The sequence below is a fragment of the Pinus tabuliformis genome, chromosome 7 (genome assembly GCF_031772625.1).
Source record: "Pinus tabuliformis cultivar Carrire ecotype Pingquan chromosome 7, CPIR1, whole genome shotgun sequence".
Lineage (NCBI taxonomy): Eukaryota > Viridiplantae > Streptophyta > Pinopsida > Pinales > Pinaceae > Pinus > Pinus tabuliformis.
In genome coordinates this window covers 1,988,872,153-1,988,891,993 of record NC_142293.1, presented here as the reverse complement: position 1 = coordinate 1,988,891,993, position 19,841 = coordinate 1,988,872,153, and the positions used below count along the sequence as shown (strand labels likewise).

At 36.6% G+C, this 19,841-nt stretch overlaps 2 pseudogenes; both read left to right on the top strand.

The window, feature by feature from the left end:
• Positions 1-6,161: 6,161 nt before the first annotated feature.
• LOC149256444 (putative protein arginine N-methyltransferase 6 pseudogene) lies at positions 6,162-7,006 on the top strand (annotated as a pseudogene).
• A 4,004-nt stretch (positions 7,007-11,010) lies between these two features.
• On the top strand, positions 11,011-11,853 carry LOC149256443 (putative protein arginine N-methyltransferase 6 pseudogene; annotated as a pseudogene).
• Positions 11,854-19,841: the final 7,988 nt, after the last annotated feature.

Below are 19,841 nucleotides of genomic sequence, written 5' to 3'. Positions count from 1 at the left end.
ACTTTTGAGAGAAAAGGTTGATTTTCCTCATGAAAATTAATTATTGACTCAAAAAGGTAAATAATAAACTTTTTATTTACTTAAAAAGTTTCCTCTTTTTCAGTTAAATAGTTTTATCTTTTTCTAACTTAAAAGCTACCACTTTTTCTAGTTAAGAATTTTCCTCTTTTATAAAAAAATAAGTGAGATGGTTTGCTCGTTTTCCATGTGAAAGAGTTTGATATTGTTCCAGTTTAAGAGTTTCTTCATATTCATCTCTTCTTCGAAAAATCCCCCCTCTTGGTCTACAAAACAAAGAAATATCCTCCATTTCAAAAAATTTAGTGGTGGATTGGAATATAGTCTTGCTTACATTTATATTGTACTCAATATGGGAAGAAACAAGGGACTTGGAGGAAAATTATGGTGTACAATCTTTTCATGGATGCTTGATTTTAATGCATGGCATAAACTTGTTTTCTTTTAATTTTCTTTCAAGCTTTGTTTGTAGGGTTGGAAAGTAGTATTGTTACCTAGTAGGAGTATATTTCTGAATTTTATAGTGAGGAAGTCTATTTGTTTTCTTACAAATCAAGGATTATATGTACTTCTTGTAGATTGACATATTTCCAAAGTTTCTTACGTTGAGAACATCTAAATTTAATAGAGTTTATGGCAAGGTTTTTAGATTTACATACACTTCAATTGAAAAGGTGGATCAATTTGGCTAGATACTTTATAAAATCGAAACTATAAGAATAAAAATTCCACCAAATAATCCATTTCCTAACTATTCCATATACAAGCTCTATTTGTTATCTTTCTTTAAGATGATTTTATTTTTTTCATATTCCTAGTTACTTTATCATAGGCTATCAATTAGTCTATCTGGAATATTTGAATGCCATTTATTTTCTACACAAACAATAGGTAAAATATTTTCAATAACAACTAGCTTTAGTTACTTCTTACTTGCTTACTTAGACTAGTATTTTAATAAAATTTCTCTTAGATATTTTTTTTGGATTATAGAATAAGCTTTTCGATGTTCCCAAAGCCATTTGGGGCATATTTTACCCTCAACAATGTGCTTTTTTTTCAGACTTATTGAACATAGAGGGGGAAGTGTTGCCCAAAATTTCGTGATTCAGATTATCTTAGACCCCAAGAAGAACCCATATTCTTCCATTTGTTGAAAAAGGAGGCAAAAACCTTTCCCTTTAATTAAAAAGGCTGCAAAACTTTGTAAGAAAAAATTGTAACATTGACAAAGCTAGTGGGAGCCCCCTAGGTATCCCATCATCTTACTATTTGGTAAATTAATTCTCTTTAATTTACTTCATTAAATGTCAACGAGGATTTGTACTTGTGAAGTGCATGTTCACTATATATGCTAGGATTTCTTCTATAAATTAAGTGATCTAAGAATGAAACTAATTTTAAAGACGAACGAATTATTTATATACAATTTGGGGAGAACCAATGCAAATGTTTTTTCAATCTAGAGCCATATCGAAACTAACCTTTTGAAAATAAAATATCTTATCTATAGCACAAAAATCCACACTTAATTCTAAATGTCAAAGGAAAATTCTTGAAAATGAAGAATGAAAGAAAATGATTTAAGTCTAATGCTACATAATTGAACTCATTCTCTATTAGTTGTTGAAAGATAAATCTTTAAGCTATTTGAAAAATATGAGAAAATGATAATGAAATTTAGATTACAAAATATAAAGTTTCTTCAAAAAGAGAATGACAATGAAATTCAAAATGTGAAACTTCAACTTAAGACTAATTACTAATGTAAGCATCAACCTCTAAAATGTACCTTTTTTACCATATCAGAAGTTAAATGTAAACGAGGAAATGATTAAGAGAAATTGAAATTGAATGCTAAAACAACTAAATAGTGATATAAAAAATGCATAGCATAAGTAAACTCTTTTTGGTATTTTTTGTTTATGAGTACCCTGTAAAAATGGCGATCACAAAAAGAAGAGCTACAAGTAAACTTTAAAATAAATGTTAATGCTAACAATAATGAAAATCTAAAGAATAATCTCACATCTGACAGGGGGCCCTCCCAGAGTGTAGGGTTTAATTAACAATCAATGATTCTTCACACATGCATTTATAAAGTAACAAGAACTTGTATTAAGGGAACAGAGTGTCAAGTTGTCCACAAAAGGATTATAAACATAATCACAATAATTGACACTAATGTGTTCTTTGTCTCACAACTGTTATTTATATAAATGATAAAAATGAATTTTAAAGAGTTTTAAGCCAACAAACTGTAAGGAAATTTGACACCTACGATATCAATAACTAAGAGTCCAATATCTTTATGTTTTTCTATTGGAAAAGAAATTTATAAGAGATTACATGTCTTAATAGCTAAGTGCTCACTCGCTTGATTCTCTACCACCTTTGTTTAACTGCAACATGCATTTCCAAAGTTTGACTCAATCTTTCATTTCGCTTAGCTTGACAAGAAATCTCAGTAGGTGGTTAACCATCTTGAAGGAAAATGTAATCTTTTAACAATCTTCTTTCTTGTTTTGGAATGTTGCAACCTATCTAACAATGGATTTTGCTGTGGAAATAGATATCAGTTACAAAATAGACAAAATTCGGTAATTGCAAGATACTTTTGTCATAATTTCACTAAAAACATAAAATTTAAATATGTATGATTAATACCCTATAGGTATTGATCTTGACTTAATATGATGATGATTTTGTAGAAAATAACAAAAAGGTGAAACGCGATGGAAAAAAGCATGGTCAAAAGGAGACATTTCTAGACTTCAACACTCCCCCACACTAAATATTTTGTATGTCCTCATGCACCAAAAATTTCAAGATTGTTTCTTCCATCATTCTTTAGTGAAGGATCTCTGAGGCTTTGCAAGTACATCCAAGATAGTATTCTCTTTCTTCTTTTTAACGCCAAACATGGTCCTTGGTTTCTTCAGTAGAATTATGCTTTGTAATCCTTTGACCCTATTTTTAAGAAACGTATTTTGAACTATACATTTCTTATTCTTTTTGTACCAATGACAGAGGTGTAAATGTATGTTGTCATTCTGAGTTCTAAGTATCTCATTATGAACCTTAACTGCTTCCCTTTCCTAAATTACATATTTATTAAGAACCTCCACTTCATAATATCTTTCTTTAGATTCTCTTCAATGTTGTGTCCCTATTTTGTTCTTTGTTTTGTTGTTGAGGTCTCGTATATTTAAAATTGAGATGACTTTTCTTTTAGTTTTTCGTTTTCCTCTAGAGATTCTACATAATCTTAGTTATCTTTGTTGATCTGGATCGATTTCTGGGGTCCACCTTGTTTGATTACCTATTGGACTAACTGTTGGACTGACTGTATGAGGAGGTGTGTGAAATTCTTCATCCTCCAAATTTATAATTTCCAATGATTGAGTGTTTGACATTTTTAAAATTATTTTACTCCTTCTTAAATTTATTCATGAGCTCCCAGTGTTCTTATTTTTTACTTTGTTGTCCTCTTTTTTCTTAATTTGTTCAAATTTCAGCTGGCTTGGGCTAGCTTTCTTCTTTCTTAGGTATTTCTTATCACTTTTATGTTTACACATTTCAAAGTATTGGAAATGTGGAGTATTGTCCTCAAATGGCTCCTCTGGAGTTTCAGTCATATTTGGCTCCTAAAATTGTTCTTCTACTCTTTCCTTTTCAGGGTTAGGTTTTCTTCTACTTCATTTGACCCTACTATTTGGTTCTTTTTCGGGAGATTCAATAAAATATTTTATTACTAAGAAATCTTGCCAATTATCCCCTTTTGTTTGTAAATGTGTTGCAACCAAAATATTAAGAATTCCATGATGGTACAAAGAGTTATCTGTGGACCTAGATTCTCTCGGGATACTAAATTCCATTTTGTTTAAAATTTGAAGTAGAAAGTAAGGTAGATTGATTTCAAACCCACCAAAAAAATGCGTCATAATCCTAGCATGATACAAAAACATTGTTTCAAACCAGCCTTCAACTATTATAAATTTTTGAATTACAAGCAAGAGATTTCGTCATTTTCCTTTTAATGTTGTCACTGGGATACCTTTCTTTAAAATAGACAAGTCCATACCTAGTTTCCTTAAGAAGTGAACCCACTAATTCTCTTTAATTATTTTATTTTTGAACCATATTTCTGCGTTCCTTGGTAAACATGTTGCTTTGACTATTATTGACTCTGTAAGGATGAGTTTAACATCTCCTATTTTGGCTTCCACTCCATCAAATGATTGGGCAAAGGCTTTAATAATATCTATTTCATGTCCATAATTTTTTTTGAAGAATTGGAGCGAACCCACATGTTGTAGTTCTCCTTAACCCATGGATAAGCCTCGAGGAATTTGACACCATTTGGTTCATAAAGAACAAGCATACACATAGTGTGGAGATGTATTCAACCTAGAATTCATTTTTTGACTGAGAAGTGGAATATCATGAAGAGAATGAAGGGATTTGGAATGAGTAAAATGAATATGGAGTGGGTTTGAAATGATGGAAGGGTAAGATATTGATGGAAGAATTCATGTTGCATTCAACTTGTACTTACACAACTTCCTAGATCTAATTTTGAAGGACTGGTGTTATATGTTTGATCTATTGATTGGATCTTCATATGAGAAGCATTGTAATGATGAGGGCTTAAGGTCATAATGTTTAGCATATTTAGAAGGTCCTCAATATTTTGATATCACATACATAATTTAAAATCTAAGTTCTTAAATGAAATATAACTCAAGTATTCTTACATACTTTAATGTTTCTTTTGATATCCTTCTTGATGTTGAATTTGATTTTGATTACAGAACTGTGAGTTGGGTGAAAATGATAAGAATTTTGTCTTTACTCTTTATTATCATATTTCCTTTATTAATTAGAAGAAGGCTTCCTTATTTTTGTTTATGATGATGATAATGGCCAATAAAAATACTGATAGTTTTGGCACCTGAAAAGAAATAGAAGGACAAAAGAAATAAAGAAGTGAAAGAGGCATTTTTAAAATCTAAACTACCCAGAAATATTAGTTTTTGGTTAAGACTTTTTGCATAAATATGCCAGCATATTTCTTTTTCATCTCCCTTCTTTATATATATATATATATATTAAAAAGCCCTAAGGGTTAGCTCAATCGGTCAAGTCTGGGCCTCGCCAAATGGGAGGTCGCAGGGTCAATTCCCGAAAGCTCTTGGGGTCAAGTCTTGCAGTAGGCCAAGGGGCGTCAGCCCAGATTTTTCCCGTGGATGTAGCGCGACCCATTGACCGAAGGTCTCCATGAACCACGCCCAAAATATCTCTCTCTCTCTCTCTCTCTCTCTCTCTCTCTCTCTCTCTCTCTCTCTATATATATATATATATATATATATATATATATATATATATATATTAAAAAATTACAATGTGTTGGCTTAGGGGGTCCTCACCTAGGTTCAGAGTTTGCTACGCCAACCAACAAATCCATACACTACTGGCCCTTTCGGAAATAACCTGCGTAGCGTAGCTTGCAATCTCACTCGAAGCAGTATGGGGGAATGCAAGAACCAAGTTTCTACATCCAGAGACTAGTGTGATGTCTTCCAATGCCTCAGATCGGCCCTTGCGCAGATCGATACACTCTTAGGGTGTTAGTTCTAGTCTTCACAGCCTATCACCAGGGATCCAAATGGGCTCTTACTATGTCAGGCTTTTAGAGATGTTTTTCACATGATATTTAGTGAAAAACATGACATAAGCATGTTCATCAAAAGAAAGTTAGAAAATGCTTTCAAATGGTATATCACACTCCCAAACCTGACTCCCAGATCGGAAGATATGATCGAATGGATGACTGACTCAAAGATCTCCCAGTCCAGCAGTTCATGTATTGAATGATCCAGAGGAAACTAGGATATGCAAGTGGTTGGTTTTGTGGCTAGATTGTGATAGAGAAGGAGAGAACATAGTATTTCAAGTCTATTTCTGTGCTGCTAATCCTCATCTCAACATATGGCAAGGTCGTTTCTCTGCTTTGACTGAAAGAGATATCCATGAATTTGTGCAGATGGCACTGTACATTGCTGACAGTGATATTACTGGTGAAATGTTTATAGTTTATGGTCTCATGGTTCTAGAGGGGAATTACTAGGAAATTTATAAGTATGAACCTTAAGGAGGTTGAAATTGATAAGGAGGTAGATTTCATTAATCGGAATGGATGGGTTACATGCTTCTATATGAGAGCATGCTTTCTAGTGTAATCGTTGCAAGAGATTGTTGGCTCAAGTCGGGGGGGCTAATTTTTCCTTCTCACGCGACATTATACATGGTACCAGCTACAAATCCTGAAAGATAAATTGAAAGTATTGACTTCTGGTGAAATGTTTACGGAATTGATATGTCTATGATGTTACCATTGGAAAAGAAATATACCCTTGAGGAGCCTTGTATTGAAACTATTACAACAAAAAATGTCTTGACATGGGTAATTGTTATCACGCAAATTGATTGTACCATTCTCACAATACAAGAGTTGGAATCAGTTACTGCAAATTTTAGTGTGTCGTCTATGATCAAAGCATCCCTGCATGGTTTTGAATTATGTTTGATGTTTCATTTAGAGGGAATGCAACAACATCTAGTGATACTCAGTCAAAATCATCAATAGACAACTCTATATCTGGAGATGTTCATGTAAATGGTGTACATCAAAGAAAAAGTGTGTGAAATCACCTAATACACTTGTACTATTGGGCCCCGACTTTGCTCTATATTTACGATCCTTTAGAGGTGAGGCAAGATAAAGTAATTGTAGATTCTTCTAGGTTTGTTGTCACAGAGTAGGTAGAACCCATGCTTTCTGAATATACACCTAGAATATGCTTCTGGGGGACAATGCTTTGTGAAGGAAATCTATTATGCGTTGATATTTTCATCTTGTTATTGTTCACAGCATTTGCGACATCATTTTGAAGCATTTTATTTGATTATTTCATTGGTTCCTTGACGTTTTCTGTAGAAAAGTTGACCTGAAAGAAATGCTGGGCTCAATTCATACCACAATTTTGTCCTCTGAATATCATCATAGGAGCTGGGTGCTCTTGTATGTTTATGATATTACCATTGCTGTCAAGAGGAAAGTATTAGAGCATGCCTAAGACTTCTCATTTTTATAGTGGTTTATCTCAAAGTGCACATTCTATTAGCAAAGGTGGAGAGTTTCTAGACAAATATGATGTCAAATATTGTTGAGGTTTCATAGAAAAGGATAATGCCAAATGTCAATTTGAAGAAATTTGGGAAGTTGAAAATCGTTTCTCAATTGCTAGATGTTGAGTGTAGTGAAATTAAACGACCTAACTTTAGGTTGGGATTGAAATTGGACCTCTTTATATCTTATGTTATGATATTTATTCAAATCGAATGGCTTTTGAAGTTTATCTGGCTCAGCTTGATGTACGTGTTTATAAGATGGAAATGGTAGTGAAGATTAAGATAAAGAAGGAATCTGGATGTCTCATACAAGAAAAAATGTTTCTCCAAGTATCGGAGATTTTGTTTGGGGAAGAAAACTGGATAAGTTGTGGCCTAGTTTTGAAGCAACCTTGCGTATTGGTTCCAAGGATCCTTGTGTTTCTGTCATGCTTACGATGAGAGCACAACTAAGCAAGCAACCATGACAGATGGGGTGATACAGAGAGGCTAGGGGTGCTACGCGTAGCCCTTTGGCATTGCGCGTAGGGCCATCCTTAAGGGGCGTTGCACATAGCCCTTTGGCATTGCCCGTAGAGCCTGTGTGTTGAAAAGGGACTTGCATATCAGGTAGAAGTTCTGGTTAATTGGTTCCCTGCCCTTAGCACTGTCTTGGCAAATGAGGAGGTTATTGATGGTGTTAGTGAACGAGGTTTACATCCTTTTATCCGCAAGCCAATGCACCAATGGATGCTTAAAATTACTGAGTATACTAGCCGCCTTCTCAAAAATATGGATGGACTAGATTGGCCTAAAAACATCAAGGAAATTTAGCATAATTGGATTGAATCTTCAAAAGGCACTGAATTGGAATTTTATGTCCACGATAGTGATGGACAAGAGAGGGAATTGAAGCTGAATATTTTAACAACAATACCAGACACTGTTTTTGGGGCAATGTATTTAGTTATTGCACCTCAACATCCATTCTTGGCATCAATAACATTCGATTCTCAAAAAATATATGTAGAGGATTACTTTGAGAAAGCATCCAAAAAAAGTGAATTAGAGAGGATTGATCTTGAGAAGGACAAATCTGGAGTCTTTACTAGTTCTTGTGCATGGAATGCTGCAACCGATGAGGCTATTCCTATTTGGAAGGAAGATTATGTCCTTGGTAGAAGAAATTATTGCAGTTCGACAAGTTGTGATTCCCAAAATATGACAGTGGATATTCTACAAACAAATCATATAAAGGTGAAGGCATTATGATAAATATGAAAGTAGGCACGGAAATAGGTCCTGTGAAAGGAAGCATAGTTGTTTTGATGGCAAGTGTTACAACAATGAAATCAATAGCAAATCTAGTTTTCCAAGTGATGTGGCATTATTCCAAATCATTGAATGAACAAATGGCAAACCTTTTGGGAATTTAAAGCATTTATAGGGCACAGGTGGAAGAGGATCGATTAGTATTCCTGAGTATCCCAGATTTCCAGCAATGTCACCTTTAGCAAATCAACAGCAAACCAATTATTCTATTTTGATGAGATTTAATTAAATTACTTAGTTATAATTTTAATTTATTTTATTACCATAACACATTTTTTCGTTTTGATTTTAATTATTTTGATTCCTATGTTTAGGAAGTCATAATTAATATGTAATAGGGTATATTTAGGGTGATTTTTGAAGATGTAGGGGTTCGATTTTTGCAGTGGAGTGAGGTTGCATTGGACTGTGTAAAGGTTCTTATGAATAATATTTTTAATGGAGAAATTTATTTCTTTAGATTTGGGATCCATCACAGTGCTTAATGTCCAGCATGTGTTCCTTGTAAAATCACTTGCATACTTTGTTTTTTTTGCTAATTCTTGTTACAAAATTATCTAAGGGAAGTGTTAGGAATCCATTCACACAGGATGCTACTTTCACAATGATTTTGTTGTTAAATGTAGTGGTTATCTGTGCAGAACCATCCTTATTAGATGCTCTGTTGAGTAACCCTGTGTTTCTTTTTCTTCTAACGCTGCCACTGTAGATCCATCCCTTGATTGATGCCTCTAGGGCAACGGGTTTTCTCCTCTTTTCTTCTCTCATTTACATTTTTTATCTGGCTGAGCATTATGCTTACTTTGCCCCAAGTTTGCTGGCAGAAGCTAGTCTTGGCTCCATAGCCCAATGTTCCCCTCTCTTGCTACTTTTGACCCACAACTTTCAATCAAATCCTCGTATTTCATAGCTAGCCTAAGATTCACTTATCACAGCCACGTTTTTTTGGCACAGAGAGAGCCCTCTCTGGTCTGTGGTTACCTCAAAATTTCCTCTTCTCAGCCTTGAGGTTCATTATGAGTGCTAATATATTGGCGCCGTCGCCGGGAATCGAGGTGATAGATCTTCTCTGGGAAAAAATCATTCAAGTTGCAGTTATGGTTGCTAAAGGTGGACAATGATTAGACATATGAAGGCTAAAACATTCACTTGGCAACTCCAACTCAATCCAGAGATTCCAGTGCTCACTAATTTGTTCATGTACTAGAATAAGATGGTAGGGTATGTGGCAAACCCTGTGTGTTGTGAAGTTTTCAAAGAAGTTAGAGATCAGTTAGTGCATATTGAAATAGATGAGGTATTTTTCATTACCATGCTTCAATGTTTGATATGTCTGAAGTTTCCTCCTAAAGGTAAAATTGGTTTCTTTGAGTTAGTTGTTGAAAAATTTGAGAAGGAGATTGAGTATTTAAATGATCAGATCCAATTATATGAATTCTGAGATCCCAAAAGGTTATTGGAAACTATCCCTCCTTCAAAACAAGAAACAATAGGGTTGCCTGTGGATGTTTGCATTGACAGTTTGAAGCTGGAACCATATGTTGAGGAGTTAGGGCAGCAGACATGGTCGGGTTTCTATGATCCTATTGTTGCATACATGGAGTATTTTTTCAGTTTGAATGATAAACGAGATTGTCTTTTACACAGCTAGACTCATTTTGCACATGTATTGTTGTCATCATTTCCAATTGTGTCTTAGTTCAAGAACTCCCTAGCATCATTGTGGCCACAGCTACTTGATTGTTTGGTCAGGCATTACAGCATTGGTTGATTGATAAATTTTGCATCAGAGTAAGGTAGGTTTGTAAATAAATAAGCTGCCTAAGGTAGCATTTCAGTTTCTGGTATTTGTTTATATATAGATTGCAGTATGTATTTTTTTTGGATTTATACCTATTTGTGACCGTATTACCCAATGGATGAGGCACTTGGTCTATGGTGTTTGTGACACCTCCAAGGAGCTGCCATCCCCAATAAGGTCAATGTTAGTTCCAGCCTTTGCAGCCTGTCAACAGGGATCAAATTGGGCTCTTACTATATCGGGTTTTCAGAGATATTTTGCACATGATCTTCAATGCAAAACCTGTCATAAGCATTTTCATCGGAAGCAGCTCAGAAAAATCTTTCCAATGGTATATCACACTCCCACAACCTGCTCCATATGATCGAAGGAATGATTGACTCAAAGATCTCCCAATGCAATAGTTCATGTATTGAATGATCTAGAGGAAACTAGGAGATGCTAGTGGTTGGTTTTGTGGCTGTATTGTGATAGAGAAGGAGAGAACATAGCATTTGAGGTCTATTTTCGTGCTACTAATCCTCATCTCAACATATGGAGAGCTCGTTTCTTTGCTTTGATTGAAAGAGATATTCATGAATTTGTGCAAAAGGCAATGTACATTGCTGATAGTGATATTGTTGGTGAAAGGTTTACAGTTTCTGGTCTCATGGTTCTAGAGAGGATTTACTTGGAGATTTATGAGTATGAATCTTAGGGAGGTTGAAATTGATGAGGAGGTATATGTCATTATATCACAATGGATGGGTTACATGCTTCTATATGAGAGCATGCTTTCTAGTGTACTCGTTGCAAGAGATCGTTGGCTCAAGTCAGGGGGGCTAATTTTGCCTTCTCACATGACATTATACATGGCACTAGTTACACATCCTGAAAGCCATAGTGAAAGTACTGACTTTTGGTGAAATTTTTATGGAATTGATATGTCTGTGATGTTACCATTGGCAAAGCAATGTACCTTGGAGGAGCCTTGTATCGAAACTATTAGAGTAGAAAATGTGTTGACATGGGTAATTGTTATCACACAAATTGATTGTACGATTGTCACAATACAGGAGTTGAAATCAGATACTGCAAATTTTAGTGCATCGTCTATGATCAAAGCATCCTTGCATGGTTTTGCATTATGGTTTGACATTTCATTTGGAGGGAATGCAACAACATCTAGTGATACCTAGTCAACATCATCAATAGACATCTCTTTATTTGGAGATGTTCATGTAAATGGTGTACATCAAAGAAAAAGTGTATGAAATCACCTAATACACTTGTACTATTGGGCCCTGACTTTGCTCTATATCTACGATCCTTTAGAGGTGAAGCAAGATCAAGTAATTGTAGGTTCTATTACGTTGTCACAGAGTAGGGAGAACCCATGCTTTCTGAATATACACCTAGAATATGCTTCTATAGGACAATGCTTTGTGAAGGAAATATATTATGCAGTGATATTTTCAGCTAGTTATTGTTCACAGCCTTTGGGGCATCATTCTGAAGCATTTGATTTGATTATTCCATTGATTCCTTGACTTTTTTTGTAGCAAAGTTGATCTGAAAGAAATGTTGGGCTCAATTCATACCACAATTTTGTCCTCTGAATATCATCATAGGAGATGGGTGCTCTTGTATGTTTATGCTATTACCATGGCTATCAAGAGGAAAGTCTTAGAGCATGCCTAAGACTTCTGATTTTCATTGTGGTTTAACTTAGAGTGCACATTCTATTTGCAAAGGTGGAGAGTTTCTAGTCAAATATGATGTCAAATATTGCCGAGGTTTCACAAAAAAGGACAATGCCAAACGTCAATTTGAAGAAAGTTGGGAAGTGGAAAATCGGTTTTCAATTGCCAGATGTTGAGTGTAGTGAAATTAAATGACCTAACTTCAGGTTGGGTTCTAAAATTGGACCTCTTTATATCTTATGTTATGACATTTATTCAAATCGGATGGATTTTAAAGTTTATTCGACTCAGCTTGATGTATGTGTTTATAAGATGGAAACACCAGTGAATATTAAGATAGAGGAGGCATCTCAATTTCTCATACAAGAAAAGTTGTTTCTACAAGTTTAAAAAATTTGTCTGGGGAGGCAAACTAGATAGGTTGTGGCCTAGTTTTGAAGCAACCTTGTGTACTGGTTCCAAGGATTCTTGTTTTTCTGTCATGCTTATGATAAGAGCACAACCAAGAAAGCAACCATGATAGATGGGGTGACGCAAAGAAGCTGGGGGTGCTACGCGTAGCCCTTTGGTGATGCATGTAGGGCCATCCTCAAGGGGCATTGCACGTAGAATCTATGTGCTGAGAAGGGACTTGCATATCAGGCAGAAGTTCCGGTTAATTGGTGCCCTGCCCTTAGCACTGTTTTGGAAAATGAGGAGGTCATTGATGGTGTTAGTGAACAAGGTGTACATCTTATTATCTGCAAGCCAATGCACCAATGGATGCTTAAAATTACTGAGTATACTGGCCACCTTCTAAAAAATATGGATGGACTAGATTGGCCTGAAAGCTTTAAGGAAATGCAACATAATTGGATTGGATGGTCAAAAGGTGCTGAATTGGAATTTTATGTCCTCGATAGAGATGGACAAGAGAGGGAATTGAAGCTGATTGTTTTTACAACAAGACCAGACACTATTTTTGGGGCAACGTATTTAGTTATTGCACCTAAAAATTCATTCTTGGCATCAATAACATCTGATTCTTAGAAAATCTATGTAGAGGATTACTTTGAGAAAGCATGCAGACAAAGTGAATTAGAGAGGATTGATCTTCAGAAGGATAAATCTGGATTATTTGTTGGTTCTTATGCATGGAATGCTACAACTGATGAGGCTATTCCTATCTGGGTGGTAGATTATGTCCTTGGGAGAAGAAATTATGGCAGTTCGACAAGTTGTGATTCCCAAAATATGAGAGTGGATATTCTACAAACAAATCATATAAAGGTGAAGGCATTATGATAAATATGAATGTAGGCATGGAAATAGGTCCCGTGAAAGGAAGTAGAGTAGTTTTGGTGGCAAGTGTTATAGCCATGAAATCAGCAGCAAATCAAGTTTTTCATGGGATGTGGCATTATTCCAAATCATTCAATGAACAGATGGAAAAAATTTTGGGCATTTAAAGTATTTATAGGGTGCAGGTGGAAGAGAATCAATTAGTATTCTTGAGTATCCCAGATTTCCAGCAATGACACCTTCAGGAAATCGACAAAAAACCAATTATTTTGTTTTGATGAGATTTAATTAACTTATTTAGTTATAATTTTAATTTATGTTATTTGATCGTAGCACATATTTGTTCGTTTTGATTTTAATTATTTTGACTCCTATGTTTTGGAAATCATAATTAATATGTAAAAGGGTATATATAGGGTGATTTTTGAAGATGTAGGGGTTAGATTTTTGCAGTAGAGTGAGGTTTCCTTGGACTGTGTAAAGCTTCTTCTAAATATTATTTTTAATGGAGTAGTTTATGCCCTTTAGATTTGGTATCCATCAGAGTGTTTAATGTCCAGCATGTGTTCCTTGTAAAATCACTTACATACTTTGTTTTTTCTGCTAATTCTTGTTACAACATTATCTATGGGAAGTGTTAGGAATCCATTCACGCATGATGCTCCTTTCACAATGATTTTGTTGTTAAACATAGTGGTTACCTGTGCAGAATCCATCCTCTGTTAGATGCTCTGTTGAGTAACCCTGTGTTTCTTTTCCTTCTAACGCTGCCACTGTAAATCCATCCCTTGATTGATGCCTGCAGAGCAGCAGGTTTTCTCCTCTTTTCTTCTCTCATTTACAATTTTTATATGGCTGAGCATTACACTTACTTTTCCCTAAGTTTGCTGGCAGAAACCAGCCTCGGCTCCATAGCCCAATGTTCCCCTCTCTTGTTTCTTTCTACCCACAACTTTCAATCAAATCCCCGTATTTCATAGCAAGCCTAAGCTTCACTTATCGTAGCCACGTTTTTTTGGCAAAGAGAGAGCCCTCTCTGGTCTGGTAGGGCTAGATGCCAGATCGAAAGCTTGGTTTGCGGTTACCTCAGAATTGCCTCTTCTCAGCCTTGAGGTTCATTTTGAGTGCTAAGATAGGGTACATGTTACCGGGAATAGTGTCTATGCAGAACCGCTAATCCCACTAAGGCTGGTAGCTACCTTGGAAACAAACAAACTAAAACTACTGTCGTTTTCCTTTATGAAAGATAGATGAGAGAAGAATAAAGGAGACCAACCTCTGTCTTGCGCTTGGTTCCTTGCTCAATTCCTCTCTCTTTTGATAGTCCTTTGCTACTTGTTTTCGTACCCAGCTTCACAGAACCTGTAGAATCAAAGTAGCATAGCACTATACGAGAACATGGATCTATTATCATAAGCAATATAGGATCAGATGTATATTAACCACACAAATGCATAAAACATCAATCACACAAGTGTATGGAGGAAAACTAGAATAGTTTTATTGATAATCAAGAAAGAGCCAAGAGAATTACAACCAATTGTTCTGACCCAGCATCATCCTCTCAGCAAGTAAGCCCTTCTTCACGTCATGAAAAGCTCAGATCACCCAACACTATGATGTTGCCTCAAGAAACCAACAACAATTCCTTACAAGATGCAAAATTCCAGCCTCTGGATCTCTGGGATGAGGGATCCATATATAGATGTCTGCAAGGGAGATGAGTCAGCTTGTGATTTGATTAGTGTCTTCCCTCTGATAGTTCTTGATTCCACTTGGATATTGATGATCTCTTACTCATCCCTGGTCGAATTCAGATAGGCAAGTGTCACAGGAAAAGTTTCTGGAAGATTCCATGCTTCTCCACCTTGCGGATTGACCCTGCCATTTGTCCCTTCTCGCCCATCGCACCCCATAGAAGGGCGTTTTGAAATGCAACACACCTACTGTGTGTATTTAGGTGGGATGCAACGCACTTTGCCTATGGAGCAGGTGAAATGGTCCAGTTTTGACAAGTTCTGAGTAGTTTTTCATGGAGAACTTCTGAGAGATGTTGTAATTAGTTGACCTTGTTCTTTTAGGGGTTGGAAGAACACCTTTTGGGACTTAGGAGCCCTTGGTTTATGGACATTTTATGCTTGGGGTTGCAGTGCCCAAAATGTCTATAACAGTTGCCCCCTAAAGCATGAGGTCGTTAATCTTTTGATGTCGGGTGAAATGCTTTATCATGAGGATCTGAAGTTCTTTCAAGCTCGAAGGAGACCTGTAATAAGATACAATATAATACATTATCTTCATAATTTTTTCATGATCTAGCTGAGAAGGGCATTCCCATGCTCAGCTTTATAAATTCATTTTTCATGTACATGAGACAGACAATCGTCTGAGTGTAGACTAATGATTCTGGTAGAGCCATCATCCCTTAGATTGGATGATTATCTATGTAGCAATGATGTACATTTGATGTCTTTATTTTCCTGAATATATATCGCAGCCCAGATGGATGAAACTAGATCCGAGGTCTTCAATATCGTTCAATCTTCACTCAAAGTACAAGTCGATCCATGTGAGAGGTGTTCTGGAGTCGAACATGGAAAGACATCGCCTGATTACCAACCAATGATGTAAGTTGTTAACAGGTGCGAGAGGAATCACCGATAATGATAATGATCCTCAAGGTATTACAGTACAATTCACGTGGTGTGAATAAGGGACTTGGCGTCGAACACCACGTAAAATCTTTCGGTAGAAGGCCATTGATGTAAACCTGTCGCCGAAAGTGAGAAACTTGCCATTGAGGCATGCAAGCTTCAAAGTACTGAAAGGGTTGTCCCTAGATCGACTTCTTGGATAATGAGCTGATGTCGACAAGAAGTGATCCATCATAGGAGGGCCTTAATGAATCCCACATCAATGACATGGAATGGAGCAAATGATTTTAATGGAGGTGAAAATAATCTAGTGATATACGGTTCAGGGTGGCAGTCATGAAAGAATGGAGCGAAAATGTATTATAGTGGGTGAGACACAGGAGAATTCTCTAAATGACTTCTCTTGAACATATCGGCGACACTGACATGATGGATTGGTAGCATTAACCCCAAATGTGGATGGTGTTATGGAACCATGGTGATATGACCAGTGAATGGAACAACCCAACCCGACTAGGATGCGGAGTGAAAGTGTCGTGTTCAAGAGCGACTTGCTACCAACAAAGTTTCTTCAAGTTTTCTTCCCAATTTTTCCCCAGTCATTGCTAACCAGTACCTCTTTATTTTTGTCAATCTTTAGGAGGATAACATATGCTTGTTCTATAATTTTCCCTTCGGGCAAACCCATCGCTATGTTTTAACGAGCCTAGTGATAGTGAAACTCGTTCTTGTCTGTTATGGACAAGTTTGTCGCTATTAGGTTTTAACGAGTTTAACGACAAAGACAACTCGGTCCTTTTCAATTTTAGAGAGTTTGAAAAGGAATGTAAAGGAAACTCCAAAAATCATTTTTCGACATCTAATCCCTTAAGTCCAAAAAAGTATAAAACAATACAGAAGGGATGAATTTTCGGTACTTTTAACGAGCCGAACAAGACGAGCGCTCAATCTTTTTGTGTAATAATCCCTCAGGTCCAAAAAGATTAAAATCTAAAGGAGGGATATCACTTATGGTCACTTTAACGAGCTGGAGAGGCTAATGGCTCAGCAATATTTTCATATTTTACGAGTCAGTTGAAAAGAGCTTAAAGGAGACTCGTTTTTTTAGGAACGAGTGATAGATTCAGGTAGCAGCTAATTCGAGGCAAGGTTTGGAATTTTCCAATCACGGCAGTGTCACAAGGATGGCTAACAAGATCACTCTTCGCAGCTGTTCCTCAAAAGGGGTAAACAATCAAGTGGAGGTGAATGATCGACCAATACAGAGTGGAGGTGATGATGAGAACACGACCAAGGCTTCAAAGGCTGAAGTAATACATTCACGATGGTTATTTACCGAAAAAATGGTTCATTTTTTAATGAGCTTAAATGCTGGGGGAAACACTTGCTCATTGCTTATGTTATTTTTTTAACGAGCTTGAATTCCGCGTTAAAACTGCTTGAGGCAGGTTTATTTTTTAACAAGCTTTAACCATGTGGTATCACTGCTCGTGGCAGGTTTATTTTTTAATGAGCTTGAACCCTGTGGTAACATTGCTCATGATAAGTTTGCATGCCCCCAGCATAATAATGGAAAATGAAGTGCATGCCCCCCAAGCTTGATTGCATTCATCTCAGTGGTTGGAATGAAGGTTTACCTTCGAGATCTTCGAAAGACTCGACTTTGATTTTACGAGATCGTAATCAAAGACTCGATTTGGAAAGGGAGTCGTTTCATTTTTTAATGAGGTTGGCATAGTAAAAGAACTATCCTCATGACTCCTTGTTTCATTTTTTAACGAGGTCGACACGAGATAAGAACCATCCTCGAAATCCACCGTATTTACAGTATTTGATAGCAAATCAAAACTGATGGATGATTAATGTTGCTGGAATAATCTTCATGGTAATCCAGAAGATGGGAGCGATGGTGGTAATCTTCCCATGGTGCCTCTCCTATTGATTGAATGATTCCTTCGTCTGTAGAATGTACATCCGACCAAGGATCTGAGGAGGTGCCATATTCCTTAGACCTATCTATCCAAACACTCGATGAGCGTTGATTTGGGTTTGCCCCCCAAGCTGAGAAAATTGATTGCTACAATATTTCTAAAATGGCGATGATCCATGCTGACAAAATGTTTAGGAATCTTCCAAATCCATTAGATATAGAAGATTTCATATTGCGGGTTTCCACTGTGGCCACTTCTGCCAAATTACTTGGAGGCGGTAGGGCAAAAGTACCCATTAAGGCAGGGTCTTTTAGGAGGCCTACTCCAATATTTTGAAGTAAATGATTGCTTCCATGGATCATTGGAATGCTTCCCATAACTTGTGAACTGTTGGGGAGAAATGTTTGTTGGTTGATGATTGTAATTCCTCCTTGGAAGGGAAATGCAATCTTCCTGAAGTAGGTCGACACAACTGCGGCCATGGCATATATCCAGCACCTTCCCAATAGGATGTTGTAATCGAGGTTTCCGTAGATTACTTCAACATCTATTTCTACTGGTTTTCCCTCTAGTTCAACTTGCAAGTTACTTAAAATCCCATATGGGGTGTATGATCGTCCATCAAATGCTTTTAACGTCGTTGACGATCTTGACAAGGTTGGTGAGCCTAAATTTTTCCAGCAACTCATGGACATAATACATGTAGATGCCCCCTCGTCAATAATTGTTCGATGAACAGTTTTGTTAAGGGCTTTCACTTGAATAAGGAAAGCTAGTTGAGCTGGTAACTGAGGGTCATATCCTTTGTGATTAAAGGATACAAGATTGGAATCCGTTGGGTCAATCCCACCTATTACTGATAATAGATTCTGCTTTTGGGAGAGGCAATTTTGCGGTACCTTAAGTGTCGACATAGCAGATGGTGATTGGGCCAGGTCCTCTACTATATTAAAATTCTATGCTACTTTTGCACGAGGATTAAATGTCGATTTGTGTACTACTCCATTTGGCGATTTTATCATTGGTTCAGGAATGATGGGTGGCACAACTTCGGTCAAAGTTGTTATTGAACTACTAGGTTGTTCATTAGCCTTGTTATTCGACAACTGTGGATTCCCGTAATCTGTATTCCTTGTCAAAGCATCATTTTGCTACTTTGAGATAGACAACATAAGCACTTGGGATCGGGAAGCATTTTGACTAGAAACCAGTTTGGTTCGCGGGTTTGGAAATGGACCAGTCAATACTGTTGACGTTTTTGAACTCTTAAAGAGTTTCTTAACTTCAGCTTTATGTGGACAATCTCTCGTCCGATGATCCTCATCGCATATCTGACACAACATTTACCTCCGAGGCGAGAAGTTCTTCATTTGCATTTTGATCAGAAATCTTACGGGCTTTCTTAGATGTAGCCTTTGTCGATTCCGTGCTTGTCGTACCTATCATGCCATCACCGGCATGAGAGTCTTTCTTTGATTTAGGAGGGGGAGGAACGGAAAATTCCGGTCTAGGAGCATCGGGTATTTTATCATAGAGCGTGCCATACTGAGTATAGATCAAGTGTAGATATTGTGCACGAGCAATAACTTGCTCTTCAGTGACGACTCCTCCCTTTGCCACATCTTCTGTGATAGAAGGTAATAATGACTTAATAAACCATTTAGCTAGAAGCTGATCAGGAACATATGTTTTTACCATTCTGCAACGACGTCGCCACTCATGAATATGATCAGATATGTGAGTGGCCATTGTCTATTTGAAATTGGTAAGAAGCTCTATTCCTATTTCGTACCTTATTGGTAACTGAAAATGGGTTAAAAATGTTGTGGCTAGGGCACTAAAGTTATCAAACGAAGCTCTAGGTAATTTGATATACCATTTTGCTGCCGGACCAGTTAACGTTCTCTGAAAAAGGCGAAGCCTAATAGAATGATCATTTAGAGTGTTAGATGAACACCACAGGTGAAAGGTC